At 48.1% G+C, this 19,417-nt stretch overlaps 1 protein-coding gene across 1 annotated transcript in view; it reads left to right on the plus strand.

Annotated features, from left to right (window-relative positions):
* Nucleotides 1-277: 277 nt before the first annotated feature.
* Nucleotides 278-19,417, plus strand: part of FoxP (forkhead box transcription factor P) — a 442,873-nt gene continuing 423,733 nt past the window's right edge. Inside the window, exon 1 of the mRNA XM_050175910.2 lies at nucleotides 278-2,016. The gene's annotated coding sequence lies outside the window, so the exon portion shown is untranslated. The remainder of the gene's footprint in view (nucleotides 2,017-19,417) is intronic.

Raw genomic sequence — 19,417 nt, forward strand, 5'->3', positions numbered from 1 at the left:
ACGTTTTCCTCCTCTCCACACGTTTGCCGCCGTAGGTGGTGGGGGAGTCAGTGCGCATACAAAAAGAAATGCCAATGCGAAAAAAGAAAAAGCAAGCATGGAAAACCAAGAGTACGCGAGAAGAGGGCGAGGAGGTGGGCGGGTGGTTCCTCCTCGCCCCCCGCGAGAGACGCGCGCGCTCGCGAGCGCGCGCGCAAACGCGGGCGCACGAGGACCCTCCTCTCCCGCGCCGATGCCGCGCCGACCGAGCGTTCGTCGCAGACGAGCCACAGCCGGGCACATGGCTACGTCGCCGGCTTTGGTGGGCGCGCGGCCGCGATGATCCCTGGCGCGCCCGGCGCAGCTCGGCCTCCTCCGGATACCACCGCTACGAGTCGTCGCCGCCTCCTCCTTCTCCTCCTCGCCGCCAGCGGCCGTTGGCGGCGCCGCCGCTACGACTACGACTGCTGCCTCGGCGCCTCGACGCGCCCCCTCGTCGCGGACCGTTATCCGACGCGCGGGTCGACCAAGTGCCCCACGGCCACCGGACTGGAAGACGCTGCCGTCGCCGCAGGTCGTCCACGAAACGCCTGAGACGATTTAGGGAGCCTGTTACCTACTCCCGTTATTTTTTTGGCTCCCTACTTACTCCCCACCCGGTGTGTTGTTTCCTCTTCCCCGCTGCGCATCTGTCGGTGTTCTCTTCCCTTGCGTGGCATTCGGCGCCTCGCCGAAGGAGCAAGCCCTCCCGCCTGCCTTGTTGTCCCAAACGGGAAAGAAGAACGCACTCGGGCATCGAGCCAAGCAGGTGCCTCTCGCTCCCGAAGTGTTCTTTCCGGAAGAAAACCCCTCCTAAACGCCCTGCGCACCTAATTAATTCGTCGTTCCCTTCTGTTGCGCCGGCTCCGACTGCAGACGTCGTTCCTCTCGAAGGAACCAGCGCGGAAGTGCAGCTTCGCCAAGAACCCAAGGCTTAGTGACCGTTTCCCCTGTCCCATCGGGCACCGAACCAGTGGTCCGGCGACGCGTTTTGATTTCTGCTCGCTTCGGCAAAAATTTGCTCGTTTGTCACCCACCCGCTTTTTCTTTGTTTCCGAGTGTGTGTTTTGTTGCAACACCCGCGACCCTATCTGGTGCTCTTCTGACTGTGTTCTATACACAAGTTCGGGCTAACTGCGACCGCCTTCTTCGCGAGACCCAGAAACGACTACCTTCTGTGCTGCTCTTCAAGTTCCCAGCGTGTGCTTTGTTTGTTGTGTTTTGTTGCGCGTTTTAAAAACACACGCATCCCCTCGGATATTTTATCGTGTTCCGGTGCCGTCCCAGAGGATTTGGAGCTCTCCCACTGCAATAACGAAATAGAGCGAGCCGCTATCATTTGTTCAAAGATTTGCACGCCATCGCCGGCCATCGTGCAGACGTCTTCTTTCCTGTATTTCTTCTGTTTTGTTCGCACGTGAACGAAAAACACGTTCAAAGGAGGGCTCTTGCTTGTTCATCTGGATTTCTCGCGTTGCTGTCCGGCCCCCAGCACTTCAGTTCCAGTGCGTAACTTTCTTTCCATCCGAGCGTTTAAATCACGATACGATTAACAAACAACGTCTGCAAGATCCCGACATTCGTTTACGAGCACGTGACCGCAAACTAGCCTCGCTCTCTCTTCCTTAATCTTAACGCGAAAGGCGTACTTCTGGAACGGTTGCAGGCCGAAAGAACGTAACGGCGTACAACCGTACGACTCGTGCACCGCGAACGGCGGCTTCCGTGGGAAAGAACCGTGAATCGACGACATCCTGCGCACTGCCGCGTTCTTCGAACTGTGCGACACCGGTGACATTGTGATATCGGGCGGCACCGATGAAGAGGAAGAAAGCACGTTAGAGGAACCACGACGCTTGCGAGAGGGCGGGACTGACGGACGAGTGCAGTGCGGCTGACCCCCTCTCGGACAGGACATCGACGACGAGGACGACGTGCTTCTCCACCTACCCATCGGTGACAACCACTTTCCGCGGCACCGAAGGATGCAGTGAGGCGGTGAGTCTCGGCCCCTTCGTGGTATCAACCTGCACCCTGCGACACCGCATAGCTCTCGCCCTGGTAACTAGTTAGTTAGTAGCTAGTTCCGTGGAATCGAAAACGGAGGTGGTCCGGGGGACTCGCGGAGGCAAAGTCTGAGCCATCCATAATCGGCTGCCCCAACTTCTTACTAGGCACAAATCGAGTTGTCGAAAGAGTGCTGCCTGGTCAACTCGGGTGAACAAGTATGATAGCGTTCCGGAAACAACGTAAAACAAACCTGCAGTAACCAATGAGTGTGGCGATACGGGCTTGTTGGTGTTTCATCCATGACACGAGAGAGGTGGTAGCACAGACAAGGCACAAGCACGCGAGAAGGCGCACATAGAATACGTGGGCGCCGCGTGTGTGTATTCTACATGTGCCTCCTTGCGCCTTGTCTGCGCTATACGACTCACTTGTCCCAAAGTAAGCAGCGTATTTCATCCGGAGGACGTATCTCAAACATATTGTCCCATGTAGTGAACAGTTCGACAAGAAATTTTCTGGGCAGGTAATGCAGTAGAGAAGGATTTTCACTCACTGACCGAGTGCTAGATGGAAAAACGTTGAGACATTTTGGAGCTCCTACTATTTATGTCGTCATGCAAAAGTTATCGTGTTTCGGTAAATCAACGCATTTCGTTAGTAAAATATAATTTCATGCACTCTTTACAGAATATGGATGAAATTAAATAAACAGTACGTGGGAGCGGTTGAAAACCGGTTTTAAGGATTGATTTTAAGACTAACTTTCCACAATGAGTTCAGTATAATGACTCTTAGGTCGTAGCGTTCTTTTCCGACGAGTGTTATCCGGACCCGAACTAACTATACAGTCCAGCCCGTATCGAACTTTGCTCGTTCTAAATAACTCATGACTGCGTAATTAAGCATATTATTGCAGGTATGTCAAATAAGATTTAATACTAGCAGGTGCCTCCTTGAAGACGACTGACCAATCTTCTTAGTTACTGTCGTTGGCTTACCTGGTTTGCACTGTTGGAGGAGCGACTTGCCCGTCAGACAGTGGTCCTAGGTTCGACTGACGGACCAGTATGCGTTCATCTTCAATGATGGGGCTTATTTCTGATGAAGGCGTACCCATCTTTATCGCAGCATTTTGCTGGCTTCGAAGAAACACGGATAAGTTTCCTATTCGAGAACGGCTTCGCCACTCTTACCAGCGGATGACGTAGATTGAGGGATGGCCCTGCGTGAGTTGGTGCAATTCGTGAAACAACATGGTTCGTAGTATACTAAACAAAAAAAATGGTAAGCTTAATGCTTCTCGGTAAAGTTCGTACACGTAGGCTACGCAAGCATGTTTAACAGACTGCGCGCAAACGAATTTCCGAGAAACCGGCCTATAGGTACAGCTTGATGACTTTCATGTACTGGCCCACTTTGGTGAGATCGACGGAAAGAGCTAAAGAAATCAAACTGAGCGGCAAATTTTAGCATGTTTAAATCAAAGCTGGACGTATAATTGCAATTACAAGCACGACGTGCATGGTGTCGGTATCCCGTCAGAGCCGAGTTTGTTCATAACGATCAATGTGAGTTTTTTCTGGTAAGTAAGGACAATTCTTCAAAGTCTTTAACTATATTGCTCGCACGATCTGAAGAACTAAGCTTTATGCTTACAGGGCGCACACTTGTGACCTATAAGACACTGTACACGATCATGGGGCGAAATTCCATTCCTAATCGCACGACTTCGTTGCAACTCGCGCGGCGCGAGATAGCTTCTGGTCCCCACTCCACATCGCCAACCGCAGAAATCGTCGTAAACGTCTCAATGAACAATACAGCTTCAATTCAGTTTAAAAGTACAAACTCTTCGATGTTCTAATAAATGCCGCGTTGCCTCCAGGTAATGGCATTTGTCTCAGACATTGTGTGCGTCTTCTCATTGCTTTTGACACGGTTGATTTTCCCGGAAAGCGGTCGGAGCCTGTCCGTCACAAACGCCTCGAGGATCATTCCATGCCCATGAAGATGCCACCACTCTATAAAATCGACCATATCGGGGTATGGCACCGACGTAATCGATGTTGGCATATTGTAGAATAGCCATCACGGTGAAAATATGTGCGTTATCTAGAATAATAAAGCCATTTTTATCATCATCATCTGGATCCGCTCATCTGCATAGTGGACGCTCTGAACAGGACTACAAGATGGCACATGATGAGGTCAAGTGAATGCTCCCTATTACATCGGAAATGGAAGTCCGTAGGCAAGTGTCAAATAATCTTGCGCTGGCTCTGGCATGGTTCGTGTTCAGACTAATACATTAGGGAAGTTTCATCCTGAAGGCTGCAGCGCGCTTAAGCGGTATCAAATATATTGCGAACATGTGCAAAGCCCAGTTAGAACATGTATGACGCATAGCTGTAAATATCTTTGTCGCCCGCAAAAGAATCAAAGAATAGCTTTATTCTATAACCTAATTCATGGAATAGCACTTGATAACGCTACAGCTTCGATGAGGTTGCGCAAAGCTTTGTTATCTCAGCATGGCGCACGGCTGCTTCCTGTCATATCTCACGGCACGTGGCAAAAGCCCTGAAGAGTCGAGTGTGCGTCGCAAAGAGCATAAAATCCAGCGTATGATGCGAGGTTCTTCCTCCTTTTTCTTCTTTTTCCGTTCATTCTTCGTTTTCAGGATCGTCAAACTTTCTTGTGTAACTATAAGTTTCGGGTAAAAAAGCGTTTTTAAAGGTATGGGTATTTGCTGGTTTCGTATGACCAGAAAATAGCTGTTATCTGGTCATCCCATGAGAATGTTTTCTTTTCTTTTTCTATGCGCTATCTTAAAACCAGGCGTGCGATGACCGTCGTTTTATGTTAGCTCCTGAGCTTATATGTGCTCAAATGTCCGTTCGGAAAGCACGAATTCGTGTAGCGACTTAAGTGCTTGCTGTTCGACTTTCTGCGTGGCATTACCGCGCGCACGTTTCTAGCGAAACACTTTAGTTTGATTATAGCACCGTTAGGCCCAACGATGGACGTTGGAAGCTTGATGATTTGAATTGAAACCAGTAACATCTACCGAGGTGCCGCGATCTTAACCATCATTTGTGGAACCTATCACATATTTTCTCAGAACAGGCGGGGTCCAGGCCCACCCCACCAAATCGCAGGGCACGGAATCAAGTTATTGGAATGAATGAACCGAGTTATAGTCACTGCCGAATTATAGCACGTTGGTTCCAGTAAACGCATAATTTGAAAACAGCACCTTTTTTGAGAAACTTCCTGCCGCCGTATCACTGGTGTAAGCGAGCTAGTCGCAGGTAAGCGCGAGGACGTGTAATATCCCATTTTATCTTGTTGAACATTTGGTAGAATAGGTGACAACATTGTGTTATCTCGTATCTAAATCTATGCCCCTATGAGGATATATATATACACGCGTATACGTCCTAAAGCAGGGTGGCGATTTTCATGCCGCGGTCGCCTGTATGTCGTTCGGAATTAACCGAGCCGATTTGTAGGCGACGCTGATGCGAAAATTGAGAGCAGGGCAAATTAGAAAACATGTTCGTGCCACTCGAATGTGGCAGTGGACGTTGCGAAACAAAGTAATCTCCTGCGAAGTGTGCAGATAAAACGTACTGTTATTTTTGTTAAGTCATGGACGTTGAAGATCGCTGATACGAAGCACCGATCGCTGTGTTTTGCGCACCGGACCGACGAACGTGTGATACAGCGTTGGATAACATGAAATGAAACGGATTCGTTTAACATGTGAGCGGATATTACTTCTCATATGCGCGTTCACACCGAAACCCCATGCGTCTACCATTCTCGTTGAAGCTACATTCTCAGTGAGAACTATAATCCTGCAACCAAGTGATAGAAGTAGAAAATGGTTACTTGCGTCGGCCACTCTGTGTACGCGTCGTAATATTCTCGAAGCTTTTACTTTATCTCCCACAAATGTACACACTGCCCAATTTGTTATGAGGAGGCGAGGAACAAAGAGTTATAGGTATAGAGAACGGCTAAAGACTTCTATACTGGTAGACTTGAATACTTGTAGGGGAGCCTTTGTCAGGCAGTTGCCTCTGTCTTTAGCACCTGCATCCCAGACAAGGTATTGTCTAAATAAAGCATTCAAACATTCAGACATGCGCAATGGCGAGACTTAAACGAATATCGAGAGGCGGTGTTGACCGCTTTGCGCATGCGCCTAACACAAATTTGGCATCGGCCGCCGTTTGTTTTGCTTTGCTGTACAGTGCGAGTCGCGCTTTGTCTGGAGTGGTCAATTAGCCGATTCGGTCTCCGTCTTTCACAGAACAAATAAAAAAAAGAAGAGGCTCGGGCCCACGCCGCAGTAGGACCACGCAAGGCCACGCCTCGTGCTCGGTCTATGACAGGTCTATAGCCCAGCAGATACCGCAAGATAGCTGCACCACACTGCGTGAATGAGCCGGCTGCGGACGCTCGCGCAGCCCAACATCCGGGCCACTCGACCATTCAGAAAAGTGTGACTCACACTGCGGGCAGTGATGATGGCCTCCGTGAACGTTGAGTCTGTTAATTCTAAGAGAGAGAGAGAGCGAGAGAAACAAGAAAAGGCGAGGGGTTTTTCCCAGACAGACAACCGGCTCGCTACCCTGCATGGGGAGAGGGATTGAACGAAAAGAGAAATTGAAAGGAAGAAAAGAAGAAACTATTCGCTCAGACATTAGTAGGCGCACGGGTTCTATAGGCGTCTTTTCATGTGCATGGATCCCAGAAAAAATCATTAGAACACGCCTAGCTTTCTGATTTGAGGATGCATGAGACCAGCACGGCGGCGAGTCGGGCCGGTGGGTAAAGTTCATGTTGAACAGATCTCGAAAGGCACCGGAACACAGAAAAAAAGACATTTACAGAAGAGCTGTCCTGTCTGCCTTTCTCTAAAATTTCGGCTGTGTTCCAGTGAGACCAAGCACCCAGGATATTTGCCCCTGTAAAGGGCCGGCCATCCAGCTGGCTGAGTGAGTTCCGAAGATGCTGACCGTCAGATTCCAAAAATATATATATATATATCCTAAGAACCGTGACCAGGTAGAACTACTCAATGCTCGCATTCTCTGTGGTAGTCCACCTGCGGCCGCTTTAAGTAGTCGTTGTTACATTCAAAAAGCTCTGTGGCTCCAGGCTCAGTTTCTAAACGGTACTTACCCAGAGAATAAAAGATGGCGTGCCTAAGGTTGCGGTAGTGCCGTTTTGGTGCAGACACCGGGCCGGGACGCCGCCTTCATTTCGCGCTGCCTCTTGATCGTCATTTCTCGGTATGGGAGAATGCGCACCCGAGAACCCAGAAAAGGTCATCCGAAGCGGTTCGTACGCTAACGACTATCACCACTTCACTGATGATCGCACAATTTTATTCCTGTCGAGAGAGAGAAGGAGATAGGAATTGCATAACGGAAAGTCGAGAAAATTAACCCGGCTGATCCCGCTTGGCTACCCTTAATGTGGAAGGGCAGAAAGCACAGATCCGAAAGATGAGAAGAAGATAAGGAACTGCGGTACACGCATGTACGTACCAATCGGGAGCTCGATCGCACGCGATTACGCATTCCGGCGAATTGCAGTAAACGCGGACGTTGTCGTGGCCTTTCGCATCGCAGACGTCTGCGACTCCGCTGTCCCACGATCTTCTCCTTGAGAAACGGTCAGTCGCCCAAGTACTTCAAACAGCAGGGAAGGGCAAGCCTCTGAACTTCCAGAGAAGGGCACTGGCACGACAGGTGCTGCATGGCTACTTTCAAAGCCGCATGTGCTATAGAATTAGGAACCAAGAAGCGTTCGTATCGAAGCAATTTCTGCTCGCAGGCGGCGCATGGTTAAACCCTGCACTCGCAGTGCGCACATTCTGGTGCGCGACTTGCTTTTTCCCATTTGTGTGGAGTAATAGCAAGATAAATAAAGCCCGGACGTTGAGCTGCGAGTCAATTAGAGCTTTAGCTTGCCGAACTTCAGACTTCTTTTCAGACTACATAGCATTGCAGCGCACGGCCACTTTACTAATGGGACTACTTTGTATGAAGGGATGCTTGAGGTAGTTTGCTTTGTTAACCATAGTAAAAGAATAGCTTTTCCTTACTCGTAATGCCTGCAGTAGATGATTAACTTGTACATGTGGACTAAGGCTGCAGGTTGGGCTTGCTGTTGCGTAACATTCAATGCATTGGCATAACGCATAGACGGGACGAAGAGACACAGACACACACACCCAGCGTTGCTACATGTGGGTTTGAGCCAGTGACTCATATTTTTTCATGAAAGAAAAAAAAGGTGCCGCTGACTGCACGCTAAATCAATGTTTATTTACTCCTAAAATAACCACTCACTTAAAAATTAGCGAAGGACCATCCTATCATCTTTACTTTCTTCAATGCAGCCTGCCGCACCTTGAAATAAAATCGCGTATAGCTTTTGAACCTTGCCATCGCACCATTATTTCTTACTGGAGGGGTTAAACATTATCTACACATTCGTTCTAGACAAATGCAATCAAATCTGCGTCGTACTTCGAGCGCAGCCTCTGCATTATGCGCGACTACTCATATTGTTCTCCGATGTAATGATGTAGTTTATTCGCAAGCGTCATAACGAGCCTAATGTTAAACATCGCCGCAAGAAAAAGGGGTCCACCCGTGATCCCCGACTAAACGCAGCCTATTTACTCGAACGTAACTTGCCTGAAATGTTTCTTTAGTCTCCTCCCTTTACCTAATCTTCCGTCGTCCATTCCCTTCTCCGTAAACCGCTATTCTGTTGCACCAGTATAGACTACCGCTTATCTCTTCCACGTGTTACATTAGCTGGCCGACTCGACTTCTTCCTCTTAAGTCTAATTAGGAGACTATCTACATTAAATTGATATCCAATCCACAGGGCCACCTTATCCAGCCTGGAACTTAAGGCTATTATTTTATTTTGTTTCATTACTGCTTGCTTAAGTTTACCTTGTTAATTCTGAAGTTTCGAATTCATAAGTCAGGACCGGTATATTGTACAGATTCCTTTCGCTCGATTTCATTCCTCCATCACCCATCGTTCAGGGCCACCCGATCCCGGCGATGACCTGGGCGCGCCACTTGGACCACTAATGAAGCGAGAAAAGGAATAGCATTGGAATAGAATCTTTATCATACCGCGGTCAAGTGATGGCAGAGCAAAAAAACGTAATTTATTCTTTCGAGGCTCATTCTCACCACAATCGGCCTATTTATGTTCGTAGCAGAACAAAGGCGTGTTAAAACATCAACTCTGGGCTCTTACGGGCCTAAACCCACTATATGATTGAGATACGACGTAGTGGGAAACTCCGGATTAATTTAGACCGTACGGGGTTCTCTGAGGTGTGCATAAACCTAAGTAAACGTACATTTTCGCCGTTCGTCCTTGTCAAAGTGCGGCCTCCGTGGCTGGATATAGTGCCCTCGACCTCTTGCTTAGCAGCGCAGCGTGATAGCCACTAAAACTCACCGCGGCGGGTAGAACAAAGCTTTCTTCCAGCTTATCTCCAATTACCGCTCTCTTTGGTCAACTGATTCTAAATGACTATATCGCTGGTTATCGGGGCATTTTAGCAACGCGATTAAGATTGTTCGCTTTTGAATGCATTCTATTTTCTATCATGTTCCGGTGTTCTGCTTGCAGTTATTTTGCTTCCTTCATCAGCCCGTACACGTCGGTTCTGCCCAGTGTATAGTCCTGCGAAACTTTGGCGGTGCGAGTACCTAAAGAATGTTCGTGAATGTAACCATAAATCAGCGCACAAGCCGCATGGTGTGCATTGCCGATGTTATCTGCGACTGGGAATAGACTTTAAACTCCTAAATCTAATCGAATTTAAACTCCTTAATCCTAATCCACGGAGTTTAACTATATAAGCGCTCATCGCGCAGCTTCAAATGAGAACAGTGACTCCAAGCAGCGCCGTGCGTTCTGGATGTCCTTCAATATAAAAGAAAAAAAAATGTAATTACATGTCTGATGGCAAACGTATTGAGCCCGTTTTCTCTAGCAGAGAAGGTCGATGCTCTAACCATTAGGCCCCGGACGCATGCCAGTACAGGCCGAAGGAAACACCCTTATGAATTTTCCCTCTGCAAGCCTTGGCGCGTTAGCTGCGTCGCATATCTCTACACGCTACTTATGAAAGAGTCAGCAGGCGCATCTTCTCTCTCTAACGATGAAGATACAAGTTTACGGGACGCGTTCCTCAACGAAATTCGCCGCGCATCTTGCATCGTATACTGTGACGCTGTGGCTCCACTACGTCGAACACGTCGTGCGTTTCGATTCAACTAGTTTTAATGCTGCGTAAAACTATATACTGCTTCCAAGGTGCAAGCATGCTGGCTGCAGAGGTACGCGTTCTTCACCGAAACCTGCGCAGAAGCGTCTCATTTCGTAACGCGCCATCTTAGTCAGCTTGTGTAAGCTTTGCGTGCACCGACTTCCGCGTGTGCGTGCGTGGGATGTGCGCAACTTTTATTTTGTGACGCGTACAAAATTCTCGTTTCCTCTTGTGACTCGCGTCTCTTCAGTAATAGTTGTTGCTTTTCGCGCGTATCTCGACTCACGTTATCCGGTGCGATGACGTCAGCGTTGCCGCGTGTGGCACGCGCCATTGGAGTGGGAAAAGCCTACGCGAACCACGCAAGCAATGTAGTCGCCGAGTGAACAAAAAACCGCCCGTATTGCTATATTACTTGTTTCGATTCACGGTGATTTACCGCGTAGCACGCAGCCTCGTCGGAAGCCTAATAAGCTTGCGCCATCAATAAATGTAACAACCATTCTATTGGATGATAGTTAAGGGCCTCTAAATTAACTATTTTCTGAAGTTAAAGTTCATTCAAATGAAATTCTCTGTCGACCAGAACAGTTTGTTCAAGTGATATCTGACGCTGAAGTAGTTTTGACGCACACAATTTTTTTTTTTTTTTTTTTTTGAAATTAAGTACGTATTGTTGTCCAGTCAGGCATGGCTAATAAAATTTAGTTGCTGACAATCGTTAACGACTCAGAGTTTGCCCTTCATGCATATTTTGAGCGGAAAATAGTTACTTCGTGTATGTTTTGGCTGTCAGTCACGTAAACTGAGTAGGAGGAGTGCACTATATAAGAACACTTCGTGGTTTATCCTGTCTGCAAACAATAACCATCATTCTGGCGCGCCTTTCCTTTCTTTATTGCTGCGCGCCCGGTGCAGCAAGGTCAGGAACGGCATGCGCGTACCAGTGCGACATGGCGTTCTTGACGTGAAAATAGCGAGCACATAATGTTGAAGCATGGAAAGGAACGCACGATGAATGATGATCGTTGTTTGGAAAGAACATACACCCCAAAATGTATAAAATGTTTTTTTTTTTTAGAATGTCGTGTAAAAGTAAAGCGCACGAAAGTAAAGAGAGAAAGAAAGACAGAAATCAAGAAAGAAAGAAAGAAAGAAAGAACGACCGGCATTGCCCGTCTTTGCTATTTTTACAAGCGGAGGACCGACAGCGTAAATCTATAATACGTATACTCCACACTGAACATTTGCAAGGGCCAAATCATTTAGATGCCTATGTTTTATCGCGTCGTTCTATAGCCCGACAAATAACATTCATATTTCCTTTTCATGTTTTTCATGTCCTATATATAGGCGTTTCTTTCATGCGCATTAAGAGCGCACTGAGCGGGTCAGCGCTTCAGAATTCAAGGGAGTTGTGCACTCCTAAAGGCAGCACGACCTGGAAGTATGTCTATACAGCGCAGTTATTGACCAAACGCTGCTCGCATGCTTCAACCAAAACCTCGTCATCGCGTGCTGCGATTTGATTGGACTCATTGGTTGGTTAGAAAGATGGCTGTGTGGTTTCACTTCGACAGGAAGACAAGGGGGAAAAACAAACACACAGGCTCGCGCCCCGTGCGCTTTTCACATTCGACGGTGCAGTCCAGCTGAATGCACAAGTTGCCACAAGGAGACGGGCGTCTCTTTCGAATGTGCCTCTTCCCTGGGTGGGATGAAAGCTTCGCGTGCAGAATGGGCCACACTTTCTTGATGCTCAAAATGGGGAATCGGCTTTCGGAAGGAAGGCGTACGTCGCTCTACATTTACTTTTGTTAACATGTTGAGATGACAATGCATCGTCTCTTCAGGCTACGTATGTGGTACAGAGCTTCCAAAAGAGCAACGGCTCTTTGAGGCTGTTCATCGAGCCCTTCACTCATGCTCCCGCGTTACTCACAACTCCCGAACTTATATTTAGGTTGGAGTAAGTGCGATTGTGAGCGTATACGTATAGGGCGTGAACCTATAACTATTATCGAATGATTTATAAGGCGTGTTGGTGTCGAAACAACAAGTGACTAAGAGTTTGTATAGCTATTTGTGCGTATTCTCCCGCACTTAATCTCGTTCAGTGAGTTCGCTGGTCGCCTATCGATAAGTCCTAATGTGAAAGCCTACGTGAAGCGCTGAATTCGCGACGGAATGTACTTATATTTATTGTTTGCCACGAAACATATCTGGTAATTTCTAAATGCGCATTTAAAGGTTAATTTAGATGTGCATTTCTGTACTACAGCCGCCTTCACTTGAAACTTGAGCACGTATAATGCTCGCTTTGCTGCACACATGTTGTGGTTCGCGAAATAGCCTCGGTAGGAAATGTCGCCTGAACTCAAGTATTTGTCCATGGCCGACGATTAAGCCGACAAAGCGGTTTGGCTTAATATCTATACTTTCTTCTATAGCCATTTGCAAAAGCCGTGTTATTCTGAACATCTAGCACTAGCCCGAAGGAATGGCGGAACGATACGCCGAGCTTTATTTTTCTCGGTAACGGCTAAATGCGGCAACAAACAGCACTCGCAAAGCTATACCCACGGTATTTTCCCCTGCACAGTGACGTGATCATCTTGTCTTGCATGTGAACATTAATTTATGCGGGCGACTTTTACTTTATATGCGTAAACATTTTTATGGTTACCGAACGGCAAAACTGTCCGTCCGTCCGTCCGTCCGTCGGTCCTTCGCGTAAGACGATCGCTTTCAAGTTATAGAGCCAGCAGCAATATCTTCGCCAGCTGTGGAAGAAGATGACGACGAACGCGAGAGCAATCCACCACAGTGGGTGTGCGCCATCGCATAAGGAATACCATACCATACCATAGCATACCAGTGGTATGAACGTGTCACTGTGGTCACGTGACGTGTGCAATCAGGTACGCACTATAGGCGCACCTTTAGTAAGCCAGAGCTCTGGAACAGCCGTGGCTCCGGATCGGAACGTCATCAGCGCACCTAGCGCCGCCGCGTGCAGTAGTTCGCTCGCCTCATCAGTTCATGCTGCGCCGCCTTCCGCAGCACTTCGTGTCGCCGCAGCGCTTGTCGCATTTACCGTAATGTCGCCTGGACGATTGCGGCCGCTGAGCAGCGCTAGGATTACCAGCAAGTGTCGAGCGTGAGCCCTCAACACCACCTCGTTACTGCGAAATCCTTACACATCATTCAGATAACTCCTGGAGGAGATTCTACGTAACATTTTTGTTATTATTTTCTACGAGGCATGACTTGAGGTGTTCATGCGTTTGTTGCTCTCGCACTCCGAAAAAAAAAAATTATTTTCTTTACTATCCATGATTTATGGACGTTTTCCGACATTGTTTAACACTCCTTTAGTAACACGACCTGGAGGGACTAGTTATACCCTATTTTTTTTATTTATTGCTTGAAGTTGGTAATCTTGTTATTTGTTTCCTCTTTCCTTCGCTTCTTCCTATCTTCTATTTCTGTGCTTCTGTATCCTCATTACTGAAGAGTAGGCAGGAGTCATGCCCCTTCTGATGACAATCGCCAGACACCTCAAATAATAATAGTAATAGTAACAACAATAATAATAATAATAAAATATGACTCCTGCAACCTTTTTCATATATTTCTTTTTTTATGTGAAGCGTATAACTTGTTCCTCTCGGCAGTGGCACGACCGCACGAATGCTAACATTCGCTTTTAATGACTTGCACAAAGACTCCCATATTATTCGGGAGGAGTGGTTAGCTGGAACGGGGCTCCAGAGGTTGATGAACTATCCTCTGCGAGGCGTACATACAGCAAAACAAAACAAAATATCAAGAAAGCCAAGCGAGAGCCCGGTCCAAAACGCATGAAAGAGATTGTGCCCGGCTCTGGCGATAGATGGCGCTGGCGTTGCTACGGCCTACGGACGCAGTGTATGGTAGCGTACGAGTTCTCGCTGGGTGGGGTGGGTGGGTAAACAGGTGGACGAGAGCGCGGGGGAGGGGGAAAAATACGGACGCCGCCTCCTGATTGGGCAGCGCGATCGAGAAGCGGCGGAGGAGAGCGACGCCATGCGAAAGCGCCCTTCGTCGCGTTCTCGCGTCGCTGTCTATGCGTGTGCGCATTGCCTGCGTTCCATTCACGGACGCACAAAGACGCAAAGCGGTCGTCGATTCTCCTCCCTCTGTTTTACAGCGTTCTCTCTTTCTCTCTTGTCCTCCTCACAATGTTCCCTCGCTTTATGAGTTCAGCTTCTTTTTTTTTTTTTTCTTGCTGAGGTGGTTCCGAGCCGAGGACGCTTTGATTACTAGGGGTGGTATACGTAACTGCCTCCGACGCGGTCCCGGCGCGTTCTCCGTGGTGTCGTGTCGGTGGAGGTGACAGGTTTCTGTTACACGCCACGCTTTGTGGCTCACAGCCTCGCGACAAACGCCATCTTCTCTCACGTTTCTCCAGGCCGCACCGATCGCAGGAAGGGTCCCTCAAGCTCCGATAACCTGTTTTGATGCTAGCTCGTTTGTCCATTCCGGCCTCTCTTTCTCCACTGGAAAACGTATTCTGTGTGGCTTCTCCAGGGGGGTATTCTGTAAGAGTCCACCTAGTGCACTGTCCATTTCGGCCGCTGCTGATAGTATGCAGCTGTACGAGCGAGGAGGAGACGCGTGGCCCCAGCCAATCAGCAGCGGCCGAAATGGACAGTCCACTAGGTGGACTCCTACAGAATACCCCCCAAGTACAGTGTTCGGCGATACAAACACGATAATCGGACTACATGGTGTTTGGCTCTTTTCGCGCAAGCTATGAGCGATGGTTGATCGCTGAGGGGCCAAGTGAAGTCGCGATGGGTCACAAAAGCTCTCGACTTCATTCCTGAGCACAATTAGTTCGGTGTCTGCAGAAACCACCGGTGGTGCAGAAAACGTCGGTAACTATGCCCTTCGAGTATGGCGTTGTAATTGGCTGAGCACTGTACGTCCCGTCATATACGTTTAATAGGACTGAAGACGCCACTACCGCGCATTCTCAGATAAGAGGCGCCATGTACAGAATAAAACTGTATCCAAAAGATTTGTTCAAGTCTGTTCTGCGGAGCAGATTTGCGCGCTCAACGAACCAAACTTTGTCCCCTTTTGTTCTCATTCAATCTGGCACCTTTTCACTCCATTGAAACATCCTTGAAAAAAAAAAGGCATATCATCCCCAATTTTTTTTTACTCCTTTGCTATCACCATTTGTAAGAGTTTAATTTATGCGCAGGAATCGTACTAGCATTTGTCGCCTGTTAGCTACCGCTTTGCTGTGGCTGTTGGTATTATTATTTTGTTCTGCCGCAGGTAGCGCCACAACTTGCAAGGCCCTTGAGTTTCGTACCACCGCGCTAGTAGAGAGAGATACATGAGATGCCAAAGGCTGGGAAGTTAACCGGAAGAAAGATATCCAGTTTGCTACCCTGCACCCGGGAAGCGGTAAGAGGAGACAGAAAGATAAACAAAAATGCACACACGTAGAAAACCGTGCTACCAAGTTCATGGAGCATGGTGCGAAACGCAACGCAACGGAGAATAATACAAAGTGCTAGATTGCAGGTACCATGCCAAACCACTGCTGAAAGATTCCGTCCCTGTGGATGCCCCTCGCATTTATTTGTTCGGAGATCTTTGTCCACCATGTGATGCTAGAAACCAAGTTCAGCGTCGTTGAAAGGTCCAAGCACAACCACTCTCTCTGCTTTGCCAACTCCCACACATGGCAGAAATTTATCAAAATAAATGTGAGAATGACCTCTGATCAAATTGACGTGTCGAGTTGTCTTCAAAAACCACCTGGAAATGAATGACCTCGCGCGTGCGCAGTTTTAAACACACACACACACACACACACACACACACACACACACACACACACACACACACACACACACACACACACACACACACACACACACACACACACACACACACACACACACACACACACACACACACACACACACACACACACACACACACACACACACACACACACACACACACACACACACACACACACACACACACACACACACACACACACACACACACACACACACACACACACACACACACACACACACACACACACACACACACACACACACACACACACACACACACACACACACACACACACACACACACACACACACACACACACACACACACACACACACACACACACACACACACACACACACACACACACACACACACACACACACACACACACACACACACACACACACACACACACACACACACACACACACACACACACACACACACACACACACACACACACACACACACACACACACACACACACACACACACACACACACACACACACACACACACACACACACACACACACACACACACACACACACACACACACACACACACACACACACACACACACACACACACACACACACACACACACACACACACACACACACACACACACACACACACACACACACACACACACACACACACACACACACACACACACACACACACACACACACACACACACACACACACACACACACACACACACACACACACACACACACACACACACACACACACACACACACACACACACACACACACACACACACACACACACACACACACACACACACACACACACACACACACACACACACACACACACACACACACACACACACACACGCGCGCACACACGCACACACACACACACACACACGCGCGCACACACACGCGCGCACACACGCGCACACACACGCGCGCACACACACACACACACACACAGAGAGAGAGAGAGAGATGCAAATGAGAGAAATGCAGGGAGGTTAACCAGAGTTAAAACCTCCGGTTTTAACAGAAACCCTATAACTGGGGCATATCGAGTTTTCGATGTCCGGTCAATGAATACATTTCGCACGTGTTCGCTGAGGCATCGAGACTCGTCTGGTATGGCTAGTTTTCTCAACGAAGCGATGTTATAACTGCGTACCGATTTCATGTTATTGCGTAACGAGTGTCTTCTCTCCCTCGACAGTCACGTCTGTCGAGCGACAGCGCACAGGCTGGTTTACAAAAGCTGCGCCACTCACCCACCGCTGTTACTATATCGTATACGGCGTTGTGCTGAGGGGAGCGATTTCGCGTGCTCCATTGCAAGCCGCGGAGGTGACGTAATATGTGGGACGAAGTCAATATTATGTGGAGCAGTCAATATTACGGCGGCGTCTCGCACATGCCGCGCTCTACAGCTTTGAGACTCGGCGTTGTCAATGAAATTCGAGCCTGCTGCAGACGTAGGGGCTAAACAGTTAAAACCGGAAAGTCGCCTCGTTTTTAACCGAGCATGGACCTTATAGTCACCTTTAAACACGGTGCATTTGCTTGCTATTACAGGTAGTATCCAAGCAAGCGTGTACTGATAGTGAGACGTGACTTTAGTCGCACTGTATAGCATTACTGGTCTACAGCTCTTCCGACACGGCTTTTCTGCGAAATTCATCTGAGATCTATGCACAGCTCTGCCTTTGCCAGCCGCACGGCAAGAAATACATCTGCGGAGAAGTTGATAACAAATTCCTGATAAGGTATACTTCTTGGAAGATTCTGTGAGGATGTTCCTTTTCTTTTCCCAATGCCTGGCCGTCGTTCTGCACGCACACACTTCCGCGACGCTGTCATGCCGCTAGCTGTGCTCTCACTTTCGACGTCAAAGGTCAGACGGTTGCGCAACGTTTCCAGCGAAAGCGAGGCGCCGTTGTACTCAGCATCGTTTGGTTATCGCCGTTACGGCACGGCTGAAGTGCGTCGTCGCGACAAACATCGAACATGCAGAGTCCCATGTAGCGCCATGCCACTGTTATTTCTATCTATATATATCTGCACCTCCTGTAGATCTCTGCTGCATGCACGTGCTTTCTGTGACCCTCTCTGCATGCTCGGTCCCACCTCTGGATAAAAGTCTGATATCCTCCACCTCTGATATCGCTAGGCACTGCATGCTTGCACGTGCATACAGTCGACGAGGGCGTATATGGATGCTACCCACCGTGGTTGCTCGGTGGCTATGGTGTTGGGCTGCTGAGCACGAGGTCGCGGGTTCGAATCCCGGCCACGGCGGCCGCATTTCGATGGGGCCGAAATGCGAAAACACCCGTGTACTTAGATTTAGGTGCACGTTAAAGAAGCCCAGGTGGTCGAAATTTCCGGAGTCCTCCACTACGGCGTGCCTCATAATCAGAAAGTGGTTTGGGCACGTAAAACCCCATAATTTTTTTTAAAAACGCTCAAGCAGCTGAAGAAAGCAAGCAACTCTGAAAATTACATATATACTTCGAGATTTATTGCAGTATTGAGGAATATTTTGAAATAAGAGCGCTGTATGTTGTGCGTCAGACACTACGGACTTGTAGACGTCCCTAGGCAGCGTAATGTCCTAAAGGGCGCGTCGTAACAGGAACAACTTAAGGGACGAAACGTAACACTTCAAGATCTAGCGTATACTCAGTTATAACGTACTACATATACATAGGTGATAACGCAATCTGTGAATGCCTTCACATATGGAGGTCGAGTTTTTACTCGCTTATCATACATTCTTTGAGACATCTTTTTCTTGTGTTCCTCACATTATTGTTTCGTCGTGAGAGTTACCCACTTCAACTTTGTTCGAACGACTCGCCCAAGGTGCGTCATTCATATATGCACGTCACGATTTTGAGATCTAATGTAAAATGTATACTTAAATCTGGCGATCTTGCAGATAAGACACAGCAACGTCGATGACAGGACTGGTGTGTAAAGATATTATCTTGCTTCAAAGTTCATTGCGCCTATCGCTCTGACATCCGTTGAATATGAACACTAAGTAGCTAGATACCACGTTCGGCGCCGCATAGTAACATGAAACTGATAATGCCCTACAAGCAAATAAAATAAAAAACCATGAAATAAAACGTTACTGCAGCTGCCCGCGTGCGACCATGAATACGACGGAGAAAAAAAAGAGACGCA

This window comes from Dermacentor andersoni, chromosome 9 (genome assembly GCF_023375885.2).
Source record: "Dermacentor andersoni chromosome 9, qqDerAnde1_hic_scaffold, whole genome shotgun sequence".
Lineage (NCBI taxonomy): Eukaryota > Metazoa > Arthropoda > Arachnida > Ixodida > Ixodidae > Dermacentor > Dermacentor andersoni.